At 40.1% G+C, this 20,869-nt stretch overlaps 1 protein-coding gene across 12 annotated transcripts in view; it reads right to left on the bottom strand.

Annotated features, from left to right (window-relative positions):
• PCGF3 (polycomb group ring finger 3) overlaps positions 1 to 20,869 on the bottom strand; it is a 63,699-nt gene that overhangs the window by 22,847 nt on the left and 19,983 nt on the right. For 2 of the 12 annotated variants that reach the window (XM_075021776.1, XM_075021774.1), the window contains one exon: positions 6,445 to 6,487. The exons of 6 other annotated variants lie outside the window; for them this stretch is intronic. The gene's annotated coding sequence lies outside the window, so the exon portion shown is untranslated. Of the gene's footprint in view, positions 1 to 1,128; positions 1,184 to 6,444; positions 6,488 to 7,129; positions 7,318 to 16,949; positions 17,008 to 20,869 lie in introns of those variants that run through there. 4 more of the 12 variants (XM_075021775.1, XM_075021773.1, XM_075021780.1 and 1 more) reach the window with 4 other exon arrangements.

Here is a 20,869-nt window from a genome sequence, read left to right as displayed (position 1 = left end):
GAGCAAAGGATGGCATAGCCATCATTAAAAGGAAGAAAAAGCAGAAATTAAAAATGAAATGGCTCATTTAATGGTTTTTGCAGTAACCCTAATTGGTTTTAGAGAAAACACCACACAAAGCCCATGCCTTCACAGACATACTGTACCTTTTAAATAGAGCTATATTTTATTTTTCAAAATATATTGAAAAGAAAATTGTACTGTTACCAGAAGTTTACGGCATTCGAGTTCATTAACAGAGCAGGCTGAACTGGCTTACAACCTATTACATTTGGTCCCTGCACTGCAGAAGTCACTGAATTACACTTTGCATTGCAGTGACTTTACTGTCCCTGGCTCACAAATACTAGTTTCCATCTAGCTTAGTTTGGAATACATTTCAGAACTGGAATGGTGACAGACGTTCCCCAAATTTCACACAGAAATTCCATAACAAGGTTGTCTGATGTTCAATTTAATTTGTCAGATTCTTTTTCTGTCTTTAATGAAGTGGTACTAAGCAAAAAGAACTATCAAAAGGCAAACTTTCACACTAATCTGAACTATAGCAGCACCAAAAGAGTACTTTATATTCCATTATAACCTATGGAAAAGCACATCCAACAGCCACCAATTAAAATTTGCACTGTCCTGTACAAAAATGACTAGGAAGCCTTCCAGTTTTCATGGCTAAGTAATAAATGACACAAAAATCAAACTTTTTTTTTTAATGGTATTTGAGATTTCTTAATTAAGCTAGTGTCTAGCCATTACAGAAGAATGATAGCACAACTTGGTTTTGCAGTACACAAAATAGGTCAGAATCTATGCTAGGAAATTGAATTAATTCTCTAAATTTTATTGTAGATTTATTTCTACTAACTGAAAACCAGGCACATATTAAACTTTTGGAAGTTAGTGCATGAGGTCTCCAGTTATAGAAGCTACAGCATGAAGTAAGTACATTTCTATGGCACAGGGGAAAAGCTATTTAACATCACTCTTTAAGAAGAGTTCAGGAGACAGCTTACAACCACGAATTAAATAGAAAGTCAGTATACTGGAAAACATAATTCATGACAGGCAAAAGAGAAATTAAGCTAGGAAGATACTTAAAAAGGCAATATCAATACAACTCTAGTTACTTGCCTAGGCAGGAAATCAGAAAAAGGTGTTCAGGATCACCACAGACTGAATCCAAGCACTAATAAGGCAGAAGAGCCAAAGATATTACAGTGAGAACTGAAGCAAGAAATTATTTATTTTCTAAAAAAAGCATGACAGTTTTTCCCCACTACAGTATACAAGCACTGTCACTAAAAAAACACCCACCTGCAACAAACAAAAAACAGTTCAGATGGGGTGTAATACTATGAGAACAATGAATGAACCATACAATGAAGAAGGTAAAAATACTACAAAATGGTAATAAAGCCCATTGTGCCAGAAAAAAAGGATAGCAAAGATAATACACACTTCACTGACTGAATGGGAAACAAGATCATATACTTCTTGGCAATGGAAAAATACATGTCTTCTAGAATATCCACAGAAAGCCTGTCAAATCAATCTTATGAAAATTTTATACATCTTTCAGGAATGACAGGAAAACCCTCTCATTAGATGTTTAAAGAAAAGAAACTGGGAACTATTGGAAGCTGCAGTAGAATGGGAACAGGTTTTTCCAGGGCATTAGACAATGTTTCAAAACAAGACAAAACCTACAGGAGGAGATTTCTCCAGAAGGCCTGGCCCACACTGCTATCTTGCAGCTGCTAAAGCAAGATAATGGTCTCTTCTCTGTGTACGCAGAGGCCCAGACAGATAGCTTCAACACAGCTTGAATCTCAATAATCAATGCAACTTTTAAGGTCTGTAAGCAGTCTGTCAGTGTCAGACTCCACTTTAGCCTGCATCTTGTGCAATTGAGACCTGTGTCCTCTAGTCTCAGGAAAAACAAGAAAATTGGAAAGCCTCTCATTTTTCAAAACAGTTAACCTGTAACAACAGGAAGCCTCATTAAATATATTAAAAAAACCAAACCAAAACAAAACAAAAACCACCAGACCAGTTCATCTCTATTTAGTATGGAAGGGAGGAGCTAGCAACAAAATGGCATATTACCAAGATGTCAGTTCAGTTAGACAACATATTTAAAGACTTAGACTTTGAAGACAACTTGAATTGCTTCCCCGGGGGGGGGATTATTAGCAAAACTACTGATATATATAAAGAAGAAATAGAAAGACTAATGTTACAGCCTCACATAAGAAATTAAATTCATTAATAACAGCAACAAATTAAAAACATAAAGTAATTCCACATTCATCACCTCTCTGTTCTGTATCACTTCAGAGAGAAATAAATAACATAATTGCAAATGTTACCATCAACCACTTTTTTATCCTTATTAATGTATTTGAAAAGGATGCACAGTCATACTACAAAATACAAAGCTAAGCTACCATTCACAACACTTAGGAAGAAACTCTCCATGCAGGTAGGTGGCTAATACAGGATGTCTTCCATGTTCCTATCTGGAATATGTAAACAACTATCAACTCAGAACGGGTACTAGTCTATTTGAACCACACATCGGCTCTTGGGAAGGAGTCCCAACACTCCCATATTCCTAGAGCCTACTGCCAAACAAAAGTTAAAAGTCACTTTCATCATACAAGACAGCCAAGTTCTTATCACCCCAACAAAAACCACACCAAACATAGTTTTCGAAGAACCATATATACACTGAAGTACACTGCTATAGGGGAAAAAATGTGGATCAGATCTGAAGATTAGAAGCAAACAAAGTATAAAGAATTTCCAAGACATTAATGCTGACAAGCATATTATAAATAAAACCCCAAGCCTTATTTCTATATCATCTTAACTCCACCTGACTTATAAGGCTACACGTTATTTCAACATTACAAGTACAGTAATGAATTAAAAATCTATTTATTAAAAATTTAAGATTGTAATCACTCTAATCAACTTGTGAATTTCAGTTGAAATATTATTTGAGTTTATCAGCCAAGCAACTGAAAACCTAGTTGTTTCTTTTTTAACTGCTAGGCTTCCATGAAAGTAAGATGACATCTATCTTGAGAAAATCTCAGTATCCTTCAGAAGTCTCAGCATCTGTTTTTACTATTTAGGTAGCACTCTCAAAGAGCTACTTTTACCATATTAACATGTAGTAACATAAAGAAAGGAGGAAAAGCATGTTTACCAGCTGCTGGATTTCTCTGAACAATTCTGAATTAAATGACATCCTTCTGCTTAGACTACTGACAAGTTTCTGCACATGCAATTAATCTGTGTTAGTAATCTCATACAAACTGGAACTAAACAGCAAGACTACACAGTGTCCAAAACATGAAGTTTGTCTAAGAACTTCCAAGATTAGCCAGCTTGGTTTAACCAACCTATTTTTCTCTTTTCTAGGCAAACCCAGGTTTCCCTTTAATACTGTCTGTTTGAAAAAAGGAATGAGATTTTCCCAAATCTGAACTCCAGGTGGTATCTTCCACAAATCTCGTCTTCCCATGTCTTAAGCAATGATACATTGAAAAGAAAGCTAAAAGTGAATTCAGAAACTTCCAAAACAAGTAATCTAACCTTAAGAAGAAAACCAAGAGTCCAAAACCATCTCTGAATACACATTCCCAAGTGAGCTTCCAGCTTAAGAGCACGGAAATGTTCAGACAACTGGATAAAGCACTGAGCAACCTGGTCTGACCTCATAGCTTACTCTGATTTAAGCAGTTGGATTACATGATTGTCTGATGTCTTTTCCAACCTGAATTATCTTACGAACTTACTACACACTATTACACTACCTTTGACTACCCATGTGATAGACAAGCTGAATTTCTTACTGTTTGACTGCTCTCAAGCTGCTCATTGAGTACTTCGAGCAACAGTCATAATTACACAGACAACAATTCAATGAAGTTAGCATGAACTCAACATCTAAAATTGGTTCCCTTAAAAAGAAAGCTGGCAGAATGAGGTTGAGGTTAGTCACACACACCAGCCTGAAGTAATAATAGGAGGGGACAATAAGTTTACTTTTCAAAAGCACCAGCTAGGCTGATGCCTTCTTGCATAAAATTTCAAAAATCAAAACAAAACAAAAACATATCTCCAAATTAAGCTTCTTTGTTACAGAGACTTTATAAACTCAGTAGACTGCACAGGAGTTAGTATGAAAAGCAAACCTCTACAATAAACTCAGACTATTTGAATTGCCTTATTTTGTAATGTGACCAATCAGTCACTGTGTAGAAGATGCATGCATAAGAGCTTCTGAATCTTTCACAGAATCACAGCCAAGTTCAGAAGCAGAAGTCTCAAAGAAAGTTATCATCCTATATAAAAGCAGGCAACTTCAGAGGACAGACCAGAAACTGGACATTTACAATATCGTTTTCCAAATCCAATAGCCCCTTTTTCACAGTTGAACACTGGAAACCTTCAGCTCCCATCAAATCCCTATGGCATTAGCAGACAACAGAAACATCCTACTTTAATTCAGTTTTGAGAAAGCCAAAGCCAAGCAAGGCAAATCTGTATGACACAGCAGTTCATTAGCTCTTCTACACAAAGTTACCTGCTTAAATAGTAACCTACTACAGCAAGCAATCTCAAATAAACTGTAAGAACTGTAGATAACTTTCTGAGATTCTCAATCCACTGAATGAACAGTGACATTTGATTAAAAAAAAATGAAAGTTTCTCACACTTTACCTAGCCAACAAGTGAACACCAAAGCCAAAGCTTGATCCCTTTCCCTGAAAACCATGTTGCTGGAATAGGAAGAAGTTACTCTTAACTCCTCAGTTCTGTTATCACAAAACACTTCTCAAATATAGATGCTTTTTTTGAAAAAAAAAAAAAAAAAACAAAAAAAAACAAACAAAAAAACCACAACCAAAAAAAAACCCAAACCCAACACACAACAAAACACACCAGCCTGAACCTCACATGTTTTTACAGGAAATGTAAACACAAAAAAGTGGCCCCTCAGCAGGTTACATAGATTTATAGGATAATGTAGATCAGAAGTAACCTCCAAACTGCTCTAATCCAACCTTGCACTCAAAGTAGGCCTACTTAAACTGAGTTGCTGTGGGCCCATTCCTGCTCCATTCAGAAAACCTTCAAGAACGGAGATTCCACAGCCTCTCTAGCCAACCTGTTCCAGGGTCTGAACACCCCCACTGGCAAAAAGTGCTCCTACTGTCTCATAGGAATGTCCTGTGTTGCAACTTGAGTGCAATGCCTCTCATCCTACAAGTATGCACCTCCAGGAATAGTATAGTACACCACCAGCTTCTTGACGTCTGTCCACAGGTGTGTTGAAAATGGCAATCTCTTCCCTTATTCTTAGCATCATTTTCTTTAGGACCTTTGTAAACACAGTGTAAGAACCAGCAACACCCATATCTCAGTCAATAGCTGAAAAGTCACTTTTAACCCAAGTTGTTAGTACTTCACACTGGGAATTATTTTTGAGTCAGAACAAAACAAATCGGCACTGTACTGCTTTAGAGAAATAGGAAACCTTCTAAAGTTTTGGAGACCTGAAACATGCCTAAAAAGAAATAAGAGGTCCTGTTTAAAAAAAATTGGAAGAACAAGAGCCCTGAAAAGACTGGGTTAGACCAATCTTTCTCTTGGACAAACAAAGCCTACTTTCCTAACATCTGCCATTTATGAGTCCTGAAATGGATGGGAGACATAATAGAAGAGCTCTCCAATTCAATTTTGAAGAGTCTGCTTTCCTAACAGCTGTAAAGCAATGAATCATTCAGAAACAACATACCAACAATGGCAAGAGAAGAGGCAGTCCCTTTAAGTGCTGGCACACAAAACCCCAAACACATAAAATGTTCCACACATCCAGCTAATACGCAAAGATGATCACTTGCACAAAGATCAGTATTTCTTCATCTTGGTTCCAACTGACATTATTTTATACCACACTGTTGGCACAGTGTCAGCCTCTCACTGGCTGGTAAGTCTTGTATCACACCAGGAGGAAGCGAGTAAAGACAATTACAGAGGCCTCCGGACTATATTCCCAATTAAAAAAACCCAAGCAAATAAACAAAACCACACGCACACAGAGTCAGGAGAGGTTGGCAGGGGATATGCACATGTCAGATAGTCAACTGGTTTTGTTCATGCTATACTTCATCCACTAAAGCAGCGTTCTATTAAGATGATCAAGCAAAAAGGTAAGCAATGTATTACAGATCTCTCTACTAAAACTGTGTCACCAACAAGACAACTCTGAATGTCTCTGTACAAGCTTTCACCTTTCAGAGAGATTTCAGCACTGAAAACTATTAGTCATGCAAGCTTACAGAGAGGATCAGCAGAGCTACTCCTTAGAAGTATGGCCTTATCATTTACATATACACTAACCAGGAATATTTTGGCCTACATGAGGCATACCTCTTAAAACAGCGTTTCTTTTTAGAGTCTGCCATCCAGAGACCTGAAAAGACAGAAAAATAGTCTGAAAGTTAACATCCAAAATTCCTCAAAACGCAGCTGCCACAAAGAAATACTTAGATCCGTAAATTCACCTATCAGTATCTAAGTATCTATATTAATTTAAGATAACAGCGGAACAGACACTTCTGAGTAAGAAAAATAAAGAGTGAAAAGACTGCCAAAATTAGATCCTCAAGGGGGGTGGGGGGGGCGGGGATGTAATACAGTCTCCTATGAAAGGACACAAATAGACAAGGAAGATTACTCAAAAAAATTCAAGTAGTCCTCTCACGATGTGATGGTAAAATGAAAAGAAATTCATTATCTTCACAAATGACAGGGAAAATAACCAAATAAATAAGCAGAAACCTTGAACCACAACCTATGGACTAGATAGTGATCAGTCTGTAAGAAAAGAAAAGATTTGGGATTGGAGATCCATAGCCAGATGACTATTTTTCTCAGTTTGCAAGCTATATTTGCAAGTAATCTGCTCTCTGTAGTTTAAGTTTCCAAAAATACTTTCAAGGAAATAATTCATATTTCCAGAATCCCTAGATATTTTCCAAAATAAAATTATACCCCCCCAAAAAAAAAACCCACAACAAAACAACACAATACACCAAAAACCCCTCTGCATCACCTTGCCAAAGGATAATCTCACATGAATAGATTAGCTTGACAGAAGGCGGCAATTTTTCTTATTAAGTTGATTCACACAGGAAATACTCAGATGTTACAGAGACGAGTAAAGAGTACTATGACTTCCGTCTTCTTGCTCCAAAAAAATCAAAGGCGTAGCCTGTAGTTACTGACTTTACTCTTATAGCGCTAAGGGAATTATAAATACAATGATACAACAAGATATTAATGATAGCACTAGGCAAGAACTTCAGTACAATGCAAATAAAGATGAACCTCTTAGGACTGCATTCAGAGAAATAATTACTACTAAGTGAAAGCAACGCAGTTGCATGAGATGCTGTTTTGTTGGAACCCACAAAAAAAGTCCTCACTAAGGATGGAAAGCCCCTCATATGGACAGGACAAGAAACTCCAGAAAGCATTTGCCACAAAAAAGATCTATTTCTGCAGCAAAATGTGGAGAACAGAGCAGTCAATGACACTGCTTCTGAAGAAACCAAGTCAGAGGCTTATCACCATTGCAAGAGCACATCAGAACATAAGCTTCTGAGTAACAGTCTTTCAATAGGAATTGTCATGCATCTTCCCTCACTGCTACTGAAGAGAACAAGCTAACATTTTGGTTCAGCTGGAAGAAAAAAGTGGCACTCAACTTGTGAGGAAAAAGCCAACAACCAAGTTGGTCCTAAATCACCACCATATTCTTCATGTTCTGGTTACAGGAAGACAGTGATGCACTATAAAATCTAAAGACAAGGAAATTCAGTTCATTTTTATATCTAGACAGTTGTTGGAGACAGGGCAAGTGGACCACTCTACTGATCCTGCACACTAACAAGTCCAAAGTGAGCACCAATATTCCTAAATCGATTTTCTTCAAAGGACTGTTCAACTGCTATGACTGCTCTTGGTAACTTGACAGATTAACAAACTGTAACTCTCGTTTGTACCACCCAGCTTTGTAAAGCAAAACAGGAAGTTACTCTTACCAGGTACAAATCCAGAACTGAAGAGAATGCCTGAAAGATTTACAAACCATTACAACCTTGCTCTATTTTAAAAGGATAAGCACATATCTTTTTCTTTTGCTGGAATATAGCATAATAATATTAATTAAAAAGAAGAAGTATAGTGGTCACAGTGGAGCGAGCCTGAGAAAAAAAGTTCTATGTGGCAAATGCTAGTGATTTTGCTGAATAATTACTGAAAGGTACTAAGGTCATACAGCACTGAAAGCTTAATGAAAACATTAATAGAAGCAGCAGGTATACCTCAATTCAAAAGGACAGTGTCATTAAAGGGAAAGTCACAGTTCTAAACACAAAACATTACACAATGGAACTTTACTCAGACCCAAAACTTAGTGTAAGAAAGAAAATTTTCAAATCTGATGCTTATGATGGTCTGGCTTATGCCAAGCATAAGCCTCACATGCTTTTCTCCGTAACTGCATGCAGATGAAACCCAGTAAACAAACCTAGGTCTACAGCTAGTTAAATTAAACTGTAGAAAAAAAGACAGTCCTTGCTATGGCAGCCAGTTTAATTATTCTTAAAGACATCAAATAAATATTGATAACTATTTAAATATTAATTTAAACATTAATATTAAATTCTTAAATACTACTAAGTATTTTCAATTTTAACAGCTGTTTCCATCTGATTCCACAATCTACATTAGCTGAACAGGCCTGCAAACACTTCATTCCATCAAGATAGGATCCAATAAAGGCTCCTAACATGGTGAACATAACCATGTAACTAGAGAACTAATGCCTGGTTAAAGGGAAGTCTCATTCACGCTTTCAGCATGATGCAACCGAAGGCAGTTTTGCATGGTCATGTGGTCAGAGATTAAGAAGAAATACAAGCACAGAATTGTGCCTCTTCAACTAGCTGGATTAAAACATAAAAATAGCCTGTTATTGTAGCCAATTGCAATAGAAAGATATAAATTGTTAATAGCTGAACAGACAGACCTCTGTTTCATAAGGAAATTCATTTAGCAGTAACTTATTAGAATAATATCATGCTGACCTGCAACAAATCAAAAGAATTATGGTGAAGTGAAACAAATTAAAAAAACCCCACCAACATAATATTAAGTACCTTGCACTTCTGCAAAACTTTCCATCACAAGGCAAGATATTTGAGTGTCAGAAATTTATTTCAAGACAACTGGAGAAGTAGTTGTAGTCCTACTGTCATTGCTAACAAGGTCAATAAAGCCTATACAGTACTCTACAGAACGATGAGCACGTTACCTCAGGTAAACAAGTTAAGATGCAGAACACCTTTTTTAAGAGATGGAAGGATAAAGAAAACAGTATTTGTGTTTGCTTTAGCTTCAAATATCAAAGTTGTTTATTTCAACTGTTGTCAGGTTTATGTTGTTAAATTTTTACTTTCAAATTTAATGTATCATCTACTTAAAGAGAACAGTAACTTCAAACATACTAGCAGTGAGAAGATTGTGCTGGGTTTAGCAAAATGCAATAACAAAATAAAATTCTTCTTCCAGATTGAGCTTTCAAATATTGTAAACTTCAACAAAATTCTTTATGTTGTGTTTGCAAAGCACTATTTAGTAAAATAAACTACTAAACCCAAACCATTTTGTTGAGCAGAAAAAAATATGGCTAAAGATTTAAATTTGCTTTAGCAAGCCAAGTTATGGTTAACAGACCATGTGCAGGCTTTTATGACTTACTTCAACCACATAATTATATGGTAAGGCAGCAAATGTATCCACGTACTCTTTTTAGTATCATGCCAGAAACTTCTCACACCTCAGTGGAACTCACAAATCGTTCTTCCCATTTGTGGGAAGGTACTAACACCACCAGATGGCACCAGTGCCCTAACTTCAATAAAGCAGGTATACATCTTAATAACACCGAAAAAGGACACACTCCCCCACCCAAACAGAAGAAGAAATTAAAAACAGCCTTTACACATTTGTTGTCTCTGTCTTCTTAAAACAAAGATCTACTGAGCACAAACACAGCATGCATTTAATTTGAATCAGTACACAGTATTTTGACATCATTGTGAAATCAGAACAACCCCCAGGATACAGAGAGCAGCATGCTTCCTGATGCATTTGTTCGGAGGAGGGGGGGGGGGGTGTTCTTACTTTAGGTTTATCTTCTGTTGAGTGGAATACTGCATTTCAGTTCTGTGAACGTTTCATGGGTGTGTTGAGCAATTTGCAGAGATCACATCACATATGAACTAAACAATAGGTCAGGTTTCTCCAGTTCCAGTGGAAATTAGGGTATTAATTTTTCATCATCTCAGAAAAAACAGAGATGGCCTGCAAGAATAGTATGCTACTTCCTTCACTTTTCTGAGTATTTGCCTCATTGTTACATGGCTAAATCACTACTAAAAACTAATACACAATTGGTCCCAAAGAAGGATTTTAAATCATCTAATATTACTCACAGCAATGAGTGCCATCCTCTATTACAATACTCTTGCAAGGAAAGCCACTTTACCTTTCAGCCTGCTTACAGGATTTGTTCTTCTCCTCTGAAAAGATTCAAGAGAGATGACTGATTTCTCCACTGGTGAACATGGTGGAGGTGAAAGGCAGAGCACCAAAGGAGATTTAAGGGAAAATCAGGCTGCACCTGGCAGCCCAAGAGGCAATGCTGCAGCACCTCCTGGCCCCCAGATACAACTAGTAGTGAAGCTGAGCCCGTATTTCCAGTAGGCACACACACACAGCGCACACGTATACAACACATACACAACACAGCCAGTGACACAGACACTAACGGCACACACGTGAACACAAACAGCACCAACAGCCTCATCCTGCTCCCCTCTCTGGCTGAGCAGAATGGGGGTCCTCTAGTGAGAATACATACTTACAGGTGCAAGGTGGATGCACCCAGCAGCTGGACTCAGACCCCCAGTCTGCCCAGTAGCTGTCTGCTGGACCCCAGTCTCCACAATTGCTGTCACCTGGACATACAGGCCTGAGGCCACTGCCCCACTCCAGTTGCTGCTATAGACTGCCTGGGGTCTGGTTGTTGGTACACATGTGCACACACATGCGAACACAGAGCTTGCTGGGACTCTCCTGCTTCCCCAGTAGTTCCCCCCGCTCTACCCCCACCATGGCCTCACACCCTCAGAGACACACAGGCACACATACACACAGATGGCTGAGACTCACTCCACTGGTCTCCCAGTAGCCAGTCCCCAGTTCTCTGTGGTCTTGCCCTTAGAGCCTCACACTCACCAGGACTCCCACCCTTAGAGATCCCCAGGTCCTACAGTGTCCATGGCAGCCAGCTGGACTCACCTGGTCACTCCAACAGCCAGCTCCTCCTCCAGCCTCCCCGCTAGAGAGGCACACACACCTCGCCACTTCACCTACATGCAGGCTAGCCTGGCTTGCTCTTCACTAATGCACACTCACTCACTGCAATTACTGGCACTAGGGACACAAGGGCTTCTGAGCCCCGGTCCTACCCCAGCATCTGGCACTTGGTTTCACTCACTCCAGTCTCTCCAGCTGCTGGCAGTCAGGCACACATTGCCTCTGTTCTGCAGTCCCACTCCAGCTGCAATACCCAGACCCTCACTTGCTCCAGTTCCTGGCACAATGGACGCACGGGCCTCAGTGACCTGAGGTCCCAGTCCTGTTGCTGGCACTTAAGCCCACTCATGCCAGTCCCTCCAGTTGCTGGCACCCCGGGACCTCCGACCCATGGTCTGACTTGCAGCTGCTGACACTCAGGCCCCCACAGACACACAAGCACACTGAACAGAACACCCCTCACCCAGGAAGGAGTTAGAAAGGATTTTGAGAAAGTAAGACAGACTGCACTGAGCAGACACAGGGCATGGCCAGACACATGTACTGACCAGCCAACTACTTACACATGCCTGGTCTTCTAAATCCCCTTGCCCCTCTGTTTTCCTGTGTTTGTTCCTCCCCAAATCACCTAAATGCCTCTCTTCCCCTGCCTTTGGCTCCTCCATGAAACATCCCGTAAGTCCTTTGCAATCCCAAAATGCTCTTCCCCTGCACCCTATATGTCCCATACCCCTGGCAGTAACACCTCCAGCCCCCAGTCCAAAAGGCACTCAGGCATTGTCTCATGGTCATGGATGTCATGTCTGGACAATGGGGCTGATGGCTTTCCAGGGACAGCAGCCCTGGTTAGGTTACACACCTGATGGGGTGTGCCCTTCTCTGTGTCCTCAGTTTGGGTTCCCTGCCTGCCATTGTGCCCTGGTGCTCCTCTGGGCTTGTGGAGGTGGGCCTTTGACAAGTTGATGGCTCCTGCAAGTAGTTAGGCAGGGTATGGTTATCCCATCTCTCCCACCACTGCCTCTTTGCACTCCTTTGTGGGCGTGCAGATGAGCTTTACCAAGTAACCTAATAGGTGTCTCCAATCATGTTCACAGAAACATGTTCCAACTAAATTGGACAGAGATGGGTTTGATGGATGGACTGTTAGATGGATAAAGAATTGGCTGGATGGCCACCTCCAAAGAGTTACAGTCAATGGCTCAATGTCCATGTGGAAGCCAGTAATGAGTGGTGTCCCCCAAGGGTCTGTACTGGGACCAGTACTATCCAGTGTGTGTCGCATCCCAAGGTTGGCATGACGCAGGTTTGTGGATCTCCTTTGTCAGAATTGAGGTGAAATGACACCAGGAGAGTTCAACAACAATCAACATTTATTCAACCAAGCTAACCTTGCCCAAGTACAAGTGAACTTATCAATATGAACCTTGCATCATGTCATTAAGCCACTGTTTGAAAGGAGAAGAGAGGTATAGAAAAAGAAATGGAAAAAAAGAATAAGAAAATGAGAGCCCTCCCATTGAGACACGAGGTTCACAGTGGACCCCCTTGCCTTCTAGACTTTTTCTCAAAGAAGAGCCCAGAGGTGGCTAGATCCACTCCTAGTCCCAGATTTGGTCAACAGTTTTATGTTTAAAAGGATGAGGTGTAGGGACTGTTGGGAGGGGTGGGGGGTAGCGGGCTATGGAGAAAGAGAGAGAGAGGAAGAAAGAGGGAAGAAAAGGATTTCACCAGTCCTGGGTCCAGCATTGGTCCAGCCAACCTAGAGGTCCAGTTCCAGAGGGCAGACTAAGACCTCCTCCTACCTTCTTTTATACCTAAAGGGTCCACCCCTGTAGGTGGGGATTTGCCGTCATTGAGCAAGTGCAGTGTGAGCTCAGGAACGTTCCAGAAATGAGTCAGTGTTCTCGCCATGCGCAGTTCACATTGCTGGGATTGTCTGGAAAGGGGTTGGTGGGCTTGGGGGGGCATCATCAGGGAGTTGCTTCTCCCTTCCTGCAGGCATGACCACTGTCTGACCTTTCTGTCCGGCGCATACATTGTACTGCTTCTCGTGGTTGCTTAAGATAAGCAAGTGTGGCTTTGGAGAAGCGCAGTCCCACCCCCCATGGGGCCTTCTCCTCCAGCCACAGTTTCCTGTTCACACAACTCCTGCACTTCTACAGAGGCCATCTTCTCCACCAAAGTTCTTTAACAAATGTTTGAGACATTGGCTACAATTTGTTAGACTATCACAGTATCTTCATCACTGACATAGTGGGATTGAGTGCACTCTCATCAAGTTTGTGGCTGACGCCAAGATGAGTGGTGTAGTTGATAAGCTTGACAGAAGGGATGTCATCCAGAGGGACCTTGATAGGTTTGAAGAGTTGGCCAATGTGAACCTCATGAAGTTCAACAAGGCCAAGTCCAAGGTCCTGTACCTAGGTCAGGGAAATCCCCCATATCAATCCAGGCTGAGGGATGAAGGGATCAAGAGCAACCCAGGAAAGAAGGACTTGGTGATACCGATGAGAAGAAAATTGGACATGAGCCGGCAATGCATGCTTGCAGCCCAGAAAGTCAATTGTATCCTGGGCTGCATAAAAAGAAGCATGGCCAGCAAATCAAAGGAGGTGATTCTCCCCATCTACTTCACTCTCATGATACCCCACCCTGAGTAATGCATACGTTCGTAGAGTACAGCTCTGTGTCCCCCAGTACAAGAAAGACATGGACCTGTTAGAGCAGGTCCAGATAAGGGCCACAAAAATTATCAGAGGGATGAAACACCTCTCCTATAAGCAAAGGCTGAGAGAGTTGGGGTTGTTCAGCCTGGAGAAGCAACTTCTCTGGGGAAACCTTATTGTGGCCTTTCAATATTCAAAGGGGGCTTATGAGAAAGATGGAGAGAGACTTGTTACACCGGGGCCTGCAGTGACAAGACAAAAGGCAATAGTTTTAAACTGAAGGACGGTAGCTTTAGATTGGATATAAGGAAGAAAGTTTTACAAGGGTGGTGAGACACTGGAACAGGCTGCCCAGAGAAGCTGTGGATGTCCCATCCCTGGAAGTGTCCAGGGTCAGGAGCTTTGAGCAACCTGATCTAGTGAAAGATGTCACTGCCCATGGCAGAGGGGTTGGACTAGATGATCTTTGAAGGTCCCTTCCAACCCAAACCATTCTATGGTTCTATGATTCTAAGCAAAGTAAGTGTAAGCTGTTCTTCTGCCCTGCAAAAGGGCAATACTTAATCAGATGGTGCAGAACACAGGATGGACACTCACTAGGAGGAGTTCTTCTTCCAAGAAGTTATTTCTCAGCTTGCCAACAAGCAAGTATTATTATGTCTGTACCAGACCTATCAAAATAGGGCATTCTGCTGCATGCTTAGAAACAGTTATCCCTTTTAGTCTCTCACAGCAATGCTTGTGGAACATATGAATGCCAAACCAGAGTAAACTGCTGACAATTAGATATATACTTCAGCTGCAGTTCAGAAAAGAAGACAAACATACATGCAAGTAGTGTAACTTTACTTCCGTGTGCTCAGGTCTAAGATAGTGCAGATAATCCCTTAAGGAAATCCACTGGAAAAATCTGCTAAATGAACATTTTGTGAAGTCCCCTTAATATTTACAGTTCGTCCCAATTAAAAAACACAACAGTCACCATGCCTGGAAGTCATCATATGTATTTTTTAAATCCAGTTAAAGCTAGATGAAAGACTATCTCCTTCCTCTTCCAAATCCACAATAGTCTAACAAATATACTTAAGCATAGGGTGAACCTCCAAAGACTTTAACTCAGCCATGCTATCATTTACTCTGTGTATTGGAAACTGGAAGCATGCAGGAAGAATATAGCTTCTCAAAGTTTACGTTATCTTAAAATATGACATTTAGAATAAAGAGCCTTTATTTACTATCACATGTAAAATACTAGCTGCCTTTACTACTAGAAAAAAATGGGTTTAACAACCTAGCCATTTCAATTACACAGCACAAAGTGCACATAATTATTCAGGTAAGCCACTACCCTAATGTTTCTTTCAGGGACTTGCCTGCCTGCCACAACTAAGTGTGACTTAACAGCTTGATTCTTACAACCAACCCAACATTCTCCACTATTTGAGCTTCTAGCCAATTACAACCCAATCTCAGTTCCTTCATAATCACTATTTCAAAACACAGGTTTAAGTTAATTTCACTAAACACCATAGAATTGTGGAATCATTTAGGTTGGAAAGGACCTTTAAGATCATTGAGTCCAACCTAACACAATGTTAACCTAACACTACCAAGTCCACCACTAAACCATGTCCCTAAGCACCACATCCACACATCTTTAAAATACCTCCAGGGATGGTGACTCAACCACTTCCCTGGGCAGCCTGTTCCAATGCTTGATAACCCTTTTGGTGAAGAAATTTTTCCTAATATCCAATCTAAACCTCCCTGGCGCAACTTGAGGGTATTTCCTCTCGTCCTATCTTTGTTACCTGGGAGAAGAGACCAACACCCACCTTGCCACAACCTCCTTTCAGGTAGTTGTAGAGTGCAATAAGGTCTCCCCTCAGCCTCCTTCTCTCTAGACTAGGCAACCCTAGTTCCTTCAGCCACTCCTTGTAAGACTTGTTCTCTAGAGCCTTCACCAGTTTCATTGCCCTTCTTTGGACACGGTCCAGCACCTCAATGTCTTTCTTGCAGTGAGTGGCCCAGAGCTGAACACAGTATTCAGGTGCGGCCTCACCAGTGCCAAGTACAAAGGGACAATCACTTCCCTGCTCCTGCTGGCCACACTATTTCTGACACAAGTCAGGATGCCATTGGCCTTCTTGACCACCTGGGCACACTGCTGGCTCATATTCAGCTGGCAGTTGACCAACACCCCAGGCCCTTTTCCGCCAGGCAGCCTTCCAGCCACTCTTCCCCAAGCCTGTAGTGTTGCATGGGGTTGTTGTGACCCAAGTGCAGGACCTGGCACTTAGCCTTGCTGAATCTCAGATGATTAGCCTTGGCCCATCGATCCAGCCTGTCCAAATCCCTCTGCAGAGCCTTCCTACCCTCCAGCAGATCAACACTCCCGCCCAACTTGGTGTCATCTACAAACTTACTGAGGGCACACTCGATCCTCTCATCCAGATCACTGATAAATATATTTCACAGAACTGGCCCCAATACTGAGCCCTGGGGAACACCACTTGTGACCAGCCACCAGCTGGATTTAACTCCACTCACCACCGCTCTTTTGGCTCAGCCATCTAGCCAGTTTTTTACCCACGAAAGCATATGCCCGTCCAAGCCACAAGCAACCAGTTTCTCCAGGAGAATGCCATGGGAAATAGTGTGAAAAGCTTTACTGAAGTCTAGGTAGACAACATCCGCAACCTTTCCATCATCCACTAAGTGGGTCACCTTGTCATAGCCTGAGATCAGGTTAGTCCATCAAGATAAAAACTAGGATACCACAAGGCATTTATAAAACTTATCTTATCAGAATGTGCTTACCTTTCATGAAGGGATTAGAAAGTCACCATGCCTTTGTTCTTACATACTCCAATATTTGGGGGGGGGGGGGGGGGAGAAGGAGCATGGGGGTGCTGAGACACTTCACTGTTCCCGAATAAATCAGGAGCTTTCTTTAGAAGGTATAACTTCATAAGCTGCAGGCAAGTTATTTATTTCTTCCCAGTATCTTGAATGTGTCAGAGGTACTGCCTCCTGGCATCAAGAACACTTGGCCTACAAAAGACATTCACAAAGCTAGAGTCACACAACTAAGCAAAAGGGAATGTGAAAAGAGAAGGACAACCGGAACAGAACAGTACCTAAAGCTCCAGACTGCTATCACATTTTTCTCTCTGAAATATTCCCCAAGTCTATTTCTTTTAAGCACTGTTCTCAAGAACCAGCAAAAAAGAACAACAAAAAAACCCCATCTTACTTTCTGGACAGCAAGTAAAAGCCCCTTCAAGACAGACATCTAAAAAGTTTTAATTAATACAAGAGTATTACTATCGCCACAAGAATACTGGAGAAAATTTAAAATAAACCCCAAAGCTCATGAACCCAGTTTTAAACTGACTATGTGAGCTGATAACTGGAAGGGTTGTTTTAGTTTTGCTTTGTTGGGTTTTTTTAATCTCTAATCTTGGTTCCATAACTAGATAGATGAGAGAGATGTTTTTTCTCTCCCTGCCTGCAACCACCTAGCAACCAAACTAAGATCTGCCTGAATATTTCTGTAGTAAAATTGCCTGTATGTAGTAAGTATAACTCAATCTTCAATATTACTACCCAAGAGATTGCTTCTGTGATGGGTTTTACACTAGTCAGATTTTTAAGTCAGAAATTGTTACTATTCAGTAGTCATTACACATTACTCTTAAGTTTTTAAGAATTTAATTCATGATCAAAAGTCAAAGAGTAGTTGGTGACTAGACAAGTCAAGCAAAGTATGAATAAAGTGATCTTTAGCCAACTTCTTTGAAATAAAGTCTGTCACATTATTTTAGAGAAGTTAGATCATGATTAATGACAATGTCAGCCATCAGGTAATAAAAAACAAAGAAGAGACTCTAATATCACATCACTTTCATAAAAACATCCTCTGAAAATGACCATATACTACTCATTTCTTTGCTCTATTATGTTCAAGAGTACTTTGGTCTTTTTTGAGGAGACTTGACTAACAGGTTAAAGAGAAACTACTTGGGGTGTAGTCACAACATTACTAACAGTTGCACTAAGGTACCTTAAGAAATGTCCACCCCAAAGCAAAACACATTCACTTTTACACAGGTCTCATTCATTTCAATGCAAAATACAAGACACCACTGTTAATAAATGACAGGTAAAGAGTGACACAAAAGTTTGAGATAAAGTAGAAGTAATAATCAGGACATAGTAGCATTAAATCTACCTATTCAATCTTTATTCACCCCACATACTTACCTGTTATGGTGTAATGAGGGACTGATCTATCCAATACTTTTCCATAAAACACCTCTTTCTGTCTACACAAAATGAATTATGCCCTGGAGTAAGTTGTCAAAACAGCAAAGATGACACTTCAAAATTTCTGTCTTGCATGTTATTAGTAAAAGACATAATGAGGAAAAAAGGACTTCAGCAAGGCAGAAGAAATAGCAATGCAACTGACAACCAAGTGATTCAAAACTGGGTCCTACACCCCTTCACACAGATTTTGGTACCTTATTTTCCGTCATTTCATTTTGCAGAGAAGAATGAGGAACATCAAACACCGCTTCCTCCCAGCTGTTACAGGAATTAACTTTCTTCAAAAATTCACAAAAGTACTATCAAAATGTTAACTATATTTAAAAAAACAAACAAACAAAAAACCAACAGAGCCATTCTATCTCAGTTTGGCATCTAATCATAAAAAAAAAAAATCAAAGTTACTAGTTACTAGTTACAAAGTTACTGACACACAGGTGTCATACCAGGCCTGGATACTAAGACATTTTAATATAAGGTTTTATTTAAATATTTTCTCTCATACATTAATTAGATTTGGAGTCTGTATTAAAACTGACTGTATTAGGGTCTGGAACAGTCAAACAACTACTACCTGCTTGCTAAATTTTAGCTAAAAATGGTCACACAACCAATCCCTCAAAGCGTCTGCAGCAAGAGAGATACACAAATACCCAAATTATGGCAGTTATTTACTTTCTTTAACTTTTCACCTGACAACAGATGCTTATAAAGCACTACATTAAGGAAGACACTTAGAAAATCAACTAAATAATTAACTGTTTTTCCTTTAATAAAAACAACTAAATACAATAAATACCAGTTTGCCAATAAAAAGACAAAAGAGTAGAGAGTTGTAATATGCAGTATTTTACTGTACTTTAAAAACTCATCTACATCTTTGTCTACCCGTTAGCATAACATAACACTGCAAATAAGATGGACATCATCCTTGCATTGAGACTCATATTTCATTTCTGGTAAATGTTGAGCGTTGAGCTTTATTAGATTCATAGTAGGTGTGAATTCATAGTCACCATGACTTAGTAATATAAAATCCCTCATATACAGTGCCTTCCATCCAAACATGTGAAAGCACAAGTTTCAAACATTAGCAATATTTACTGCAGCCATGATCAGATATATATTAACCCAGAATGTGTCACGGGTTAGTTTCAACAGCCACAGTCCGCTGTCAGTGCAATTTTGTAAGCCATTGGTGAAATACCTTCTGAAAAAATATTCAATTCTAGTTGAACACATTAAGGAAGAATGGCGTGAAACTGGACTAAGTACCAGAAAGGGTTATCACAATTAGAACAGTGTGAACGAAAAAAAACCTCTGCCCTTCCTATATTCCCCTATCACATCCTGGCCTGAGAGGGCAGTATGACTGCTACTTATAAGGAGAAAGCAGAAAGAGTTATTTATTTAAGCTAAACACACACTATGGAAAGAAATCACATGCATAAACTAACTAAGAGCTAAGTTTAGGAGGACTTTAGAAAAACATTCCCAAATATCTGTAATAGTCTCACACTTCAGTTAATGTAGGTAATCAGAAGCCTTGTTTACTTACCTAGAGACAGTGGGAGATGGCGGACACATCGGCAAAGTTAACTAAATGATCCAGACAATACTTCAGACTTTTATTGTTTCTCTAACATGGAGCCCCTGATACAGCAAGGTCACAGCAAACTCACAAAGATGACAATAAATATGTGTTCTATCCTTCTCAGTATGCCAACCGCAGACCAACGAATGCAAACTACGCCATACCTTCAATTCTTTGATTTGCAGTGCATCAATTATTAATCCCCTCTTGTAAAGACTACCTGTAACATCTTCAAACCTTTCGTGTAGAAGCCCGCTATAGCTTTTTGTTGCAGAAGTATATATAAGGAAAGAAAATAAAAGCATATTTAAAATGTACAAATGAAAATTCAAAAGAGCGCAGAAATTAAGCACCCTGCTTCTATCAAGCTGGAGACAGCTTTTGGCATTAGCTGCCTTCAGCTCTGAAGGTGAAAGCAAACACAGTGCAAAGAAATGCAAGACTAAGGTCTTCCTGACTTCAAACAATGATGACTGAAAATTGCCTTATATGAATATGTATAAAGCATCAATACTAAATCAGACCTGGCATTTTAAAAGGTTCTGTTCAGAAAGAGGAGCAATAAGAGTAAAAAGTAAGAGAACAGCAGATTTTTAAAGTAAGCAAAATGTATATACACACTAAATGCAACCTGGCCTACTTACTTGATTGCTTCCCACCTACCATCACAACTGTCAGCCCCAGTGCGTTATTCCCCATATCCTTCCTATTTCACTCTTTCTACTGCCTCAACTCTTCATATAGAGTAAGGCAAGGGATAAATATGTATTACATCCACCCAAGACACATTGGCAAGTGTAATTATGGAAGACAT

This window comes from Buteo buteo, chromosome Z (genome assembly GCF_964188355.1).
Source record: "Buteo buteo chromosome Z, bButBut1.hap1.1, whole genome shotgun sequence".
NCBI lineage: Eukaryota > Metazoa > Chordata > Aves > Accipitriformes > Accipitridae > Buteo > Buteo buteo.
This window is presented reverse-complemented; position numbering and strand designations above follow the sequence as displayed.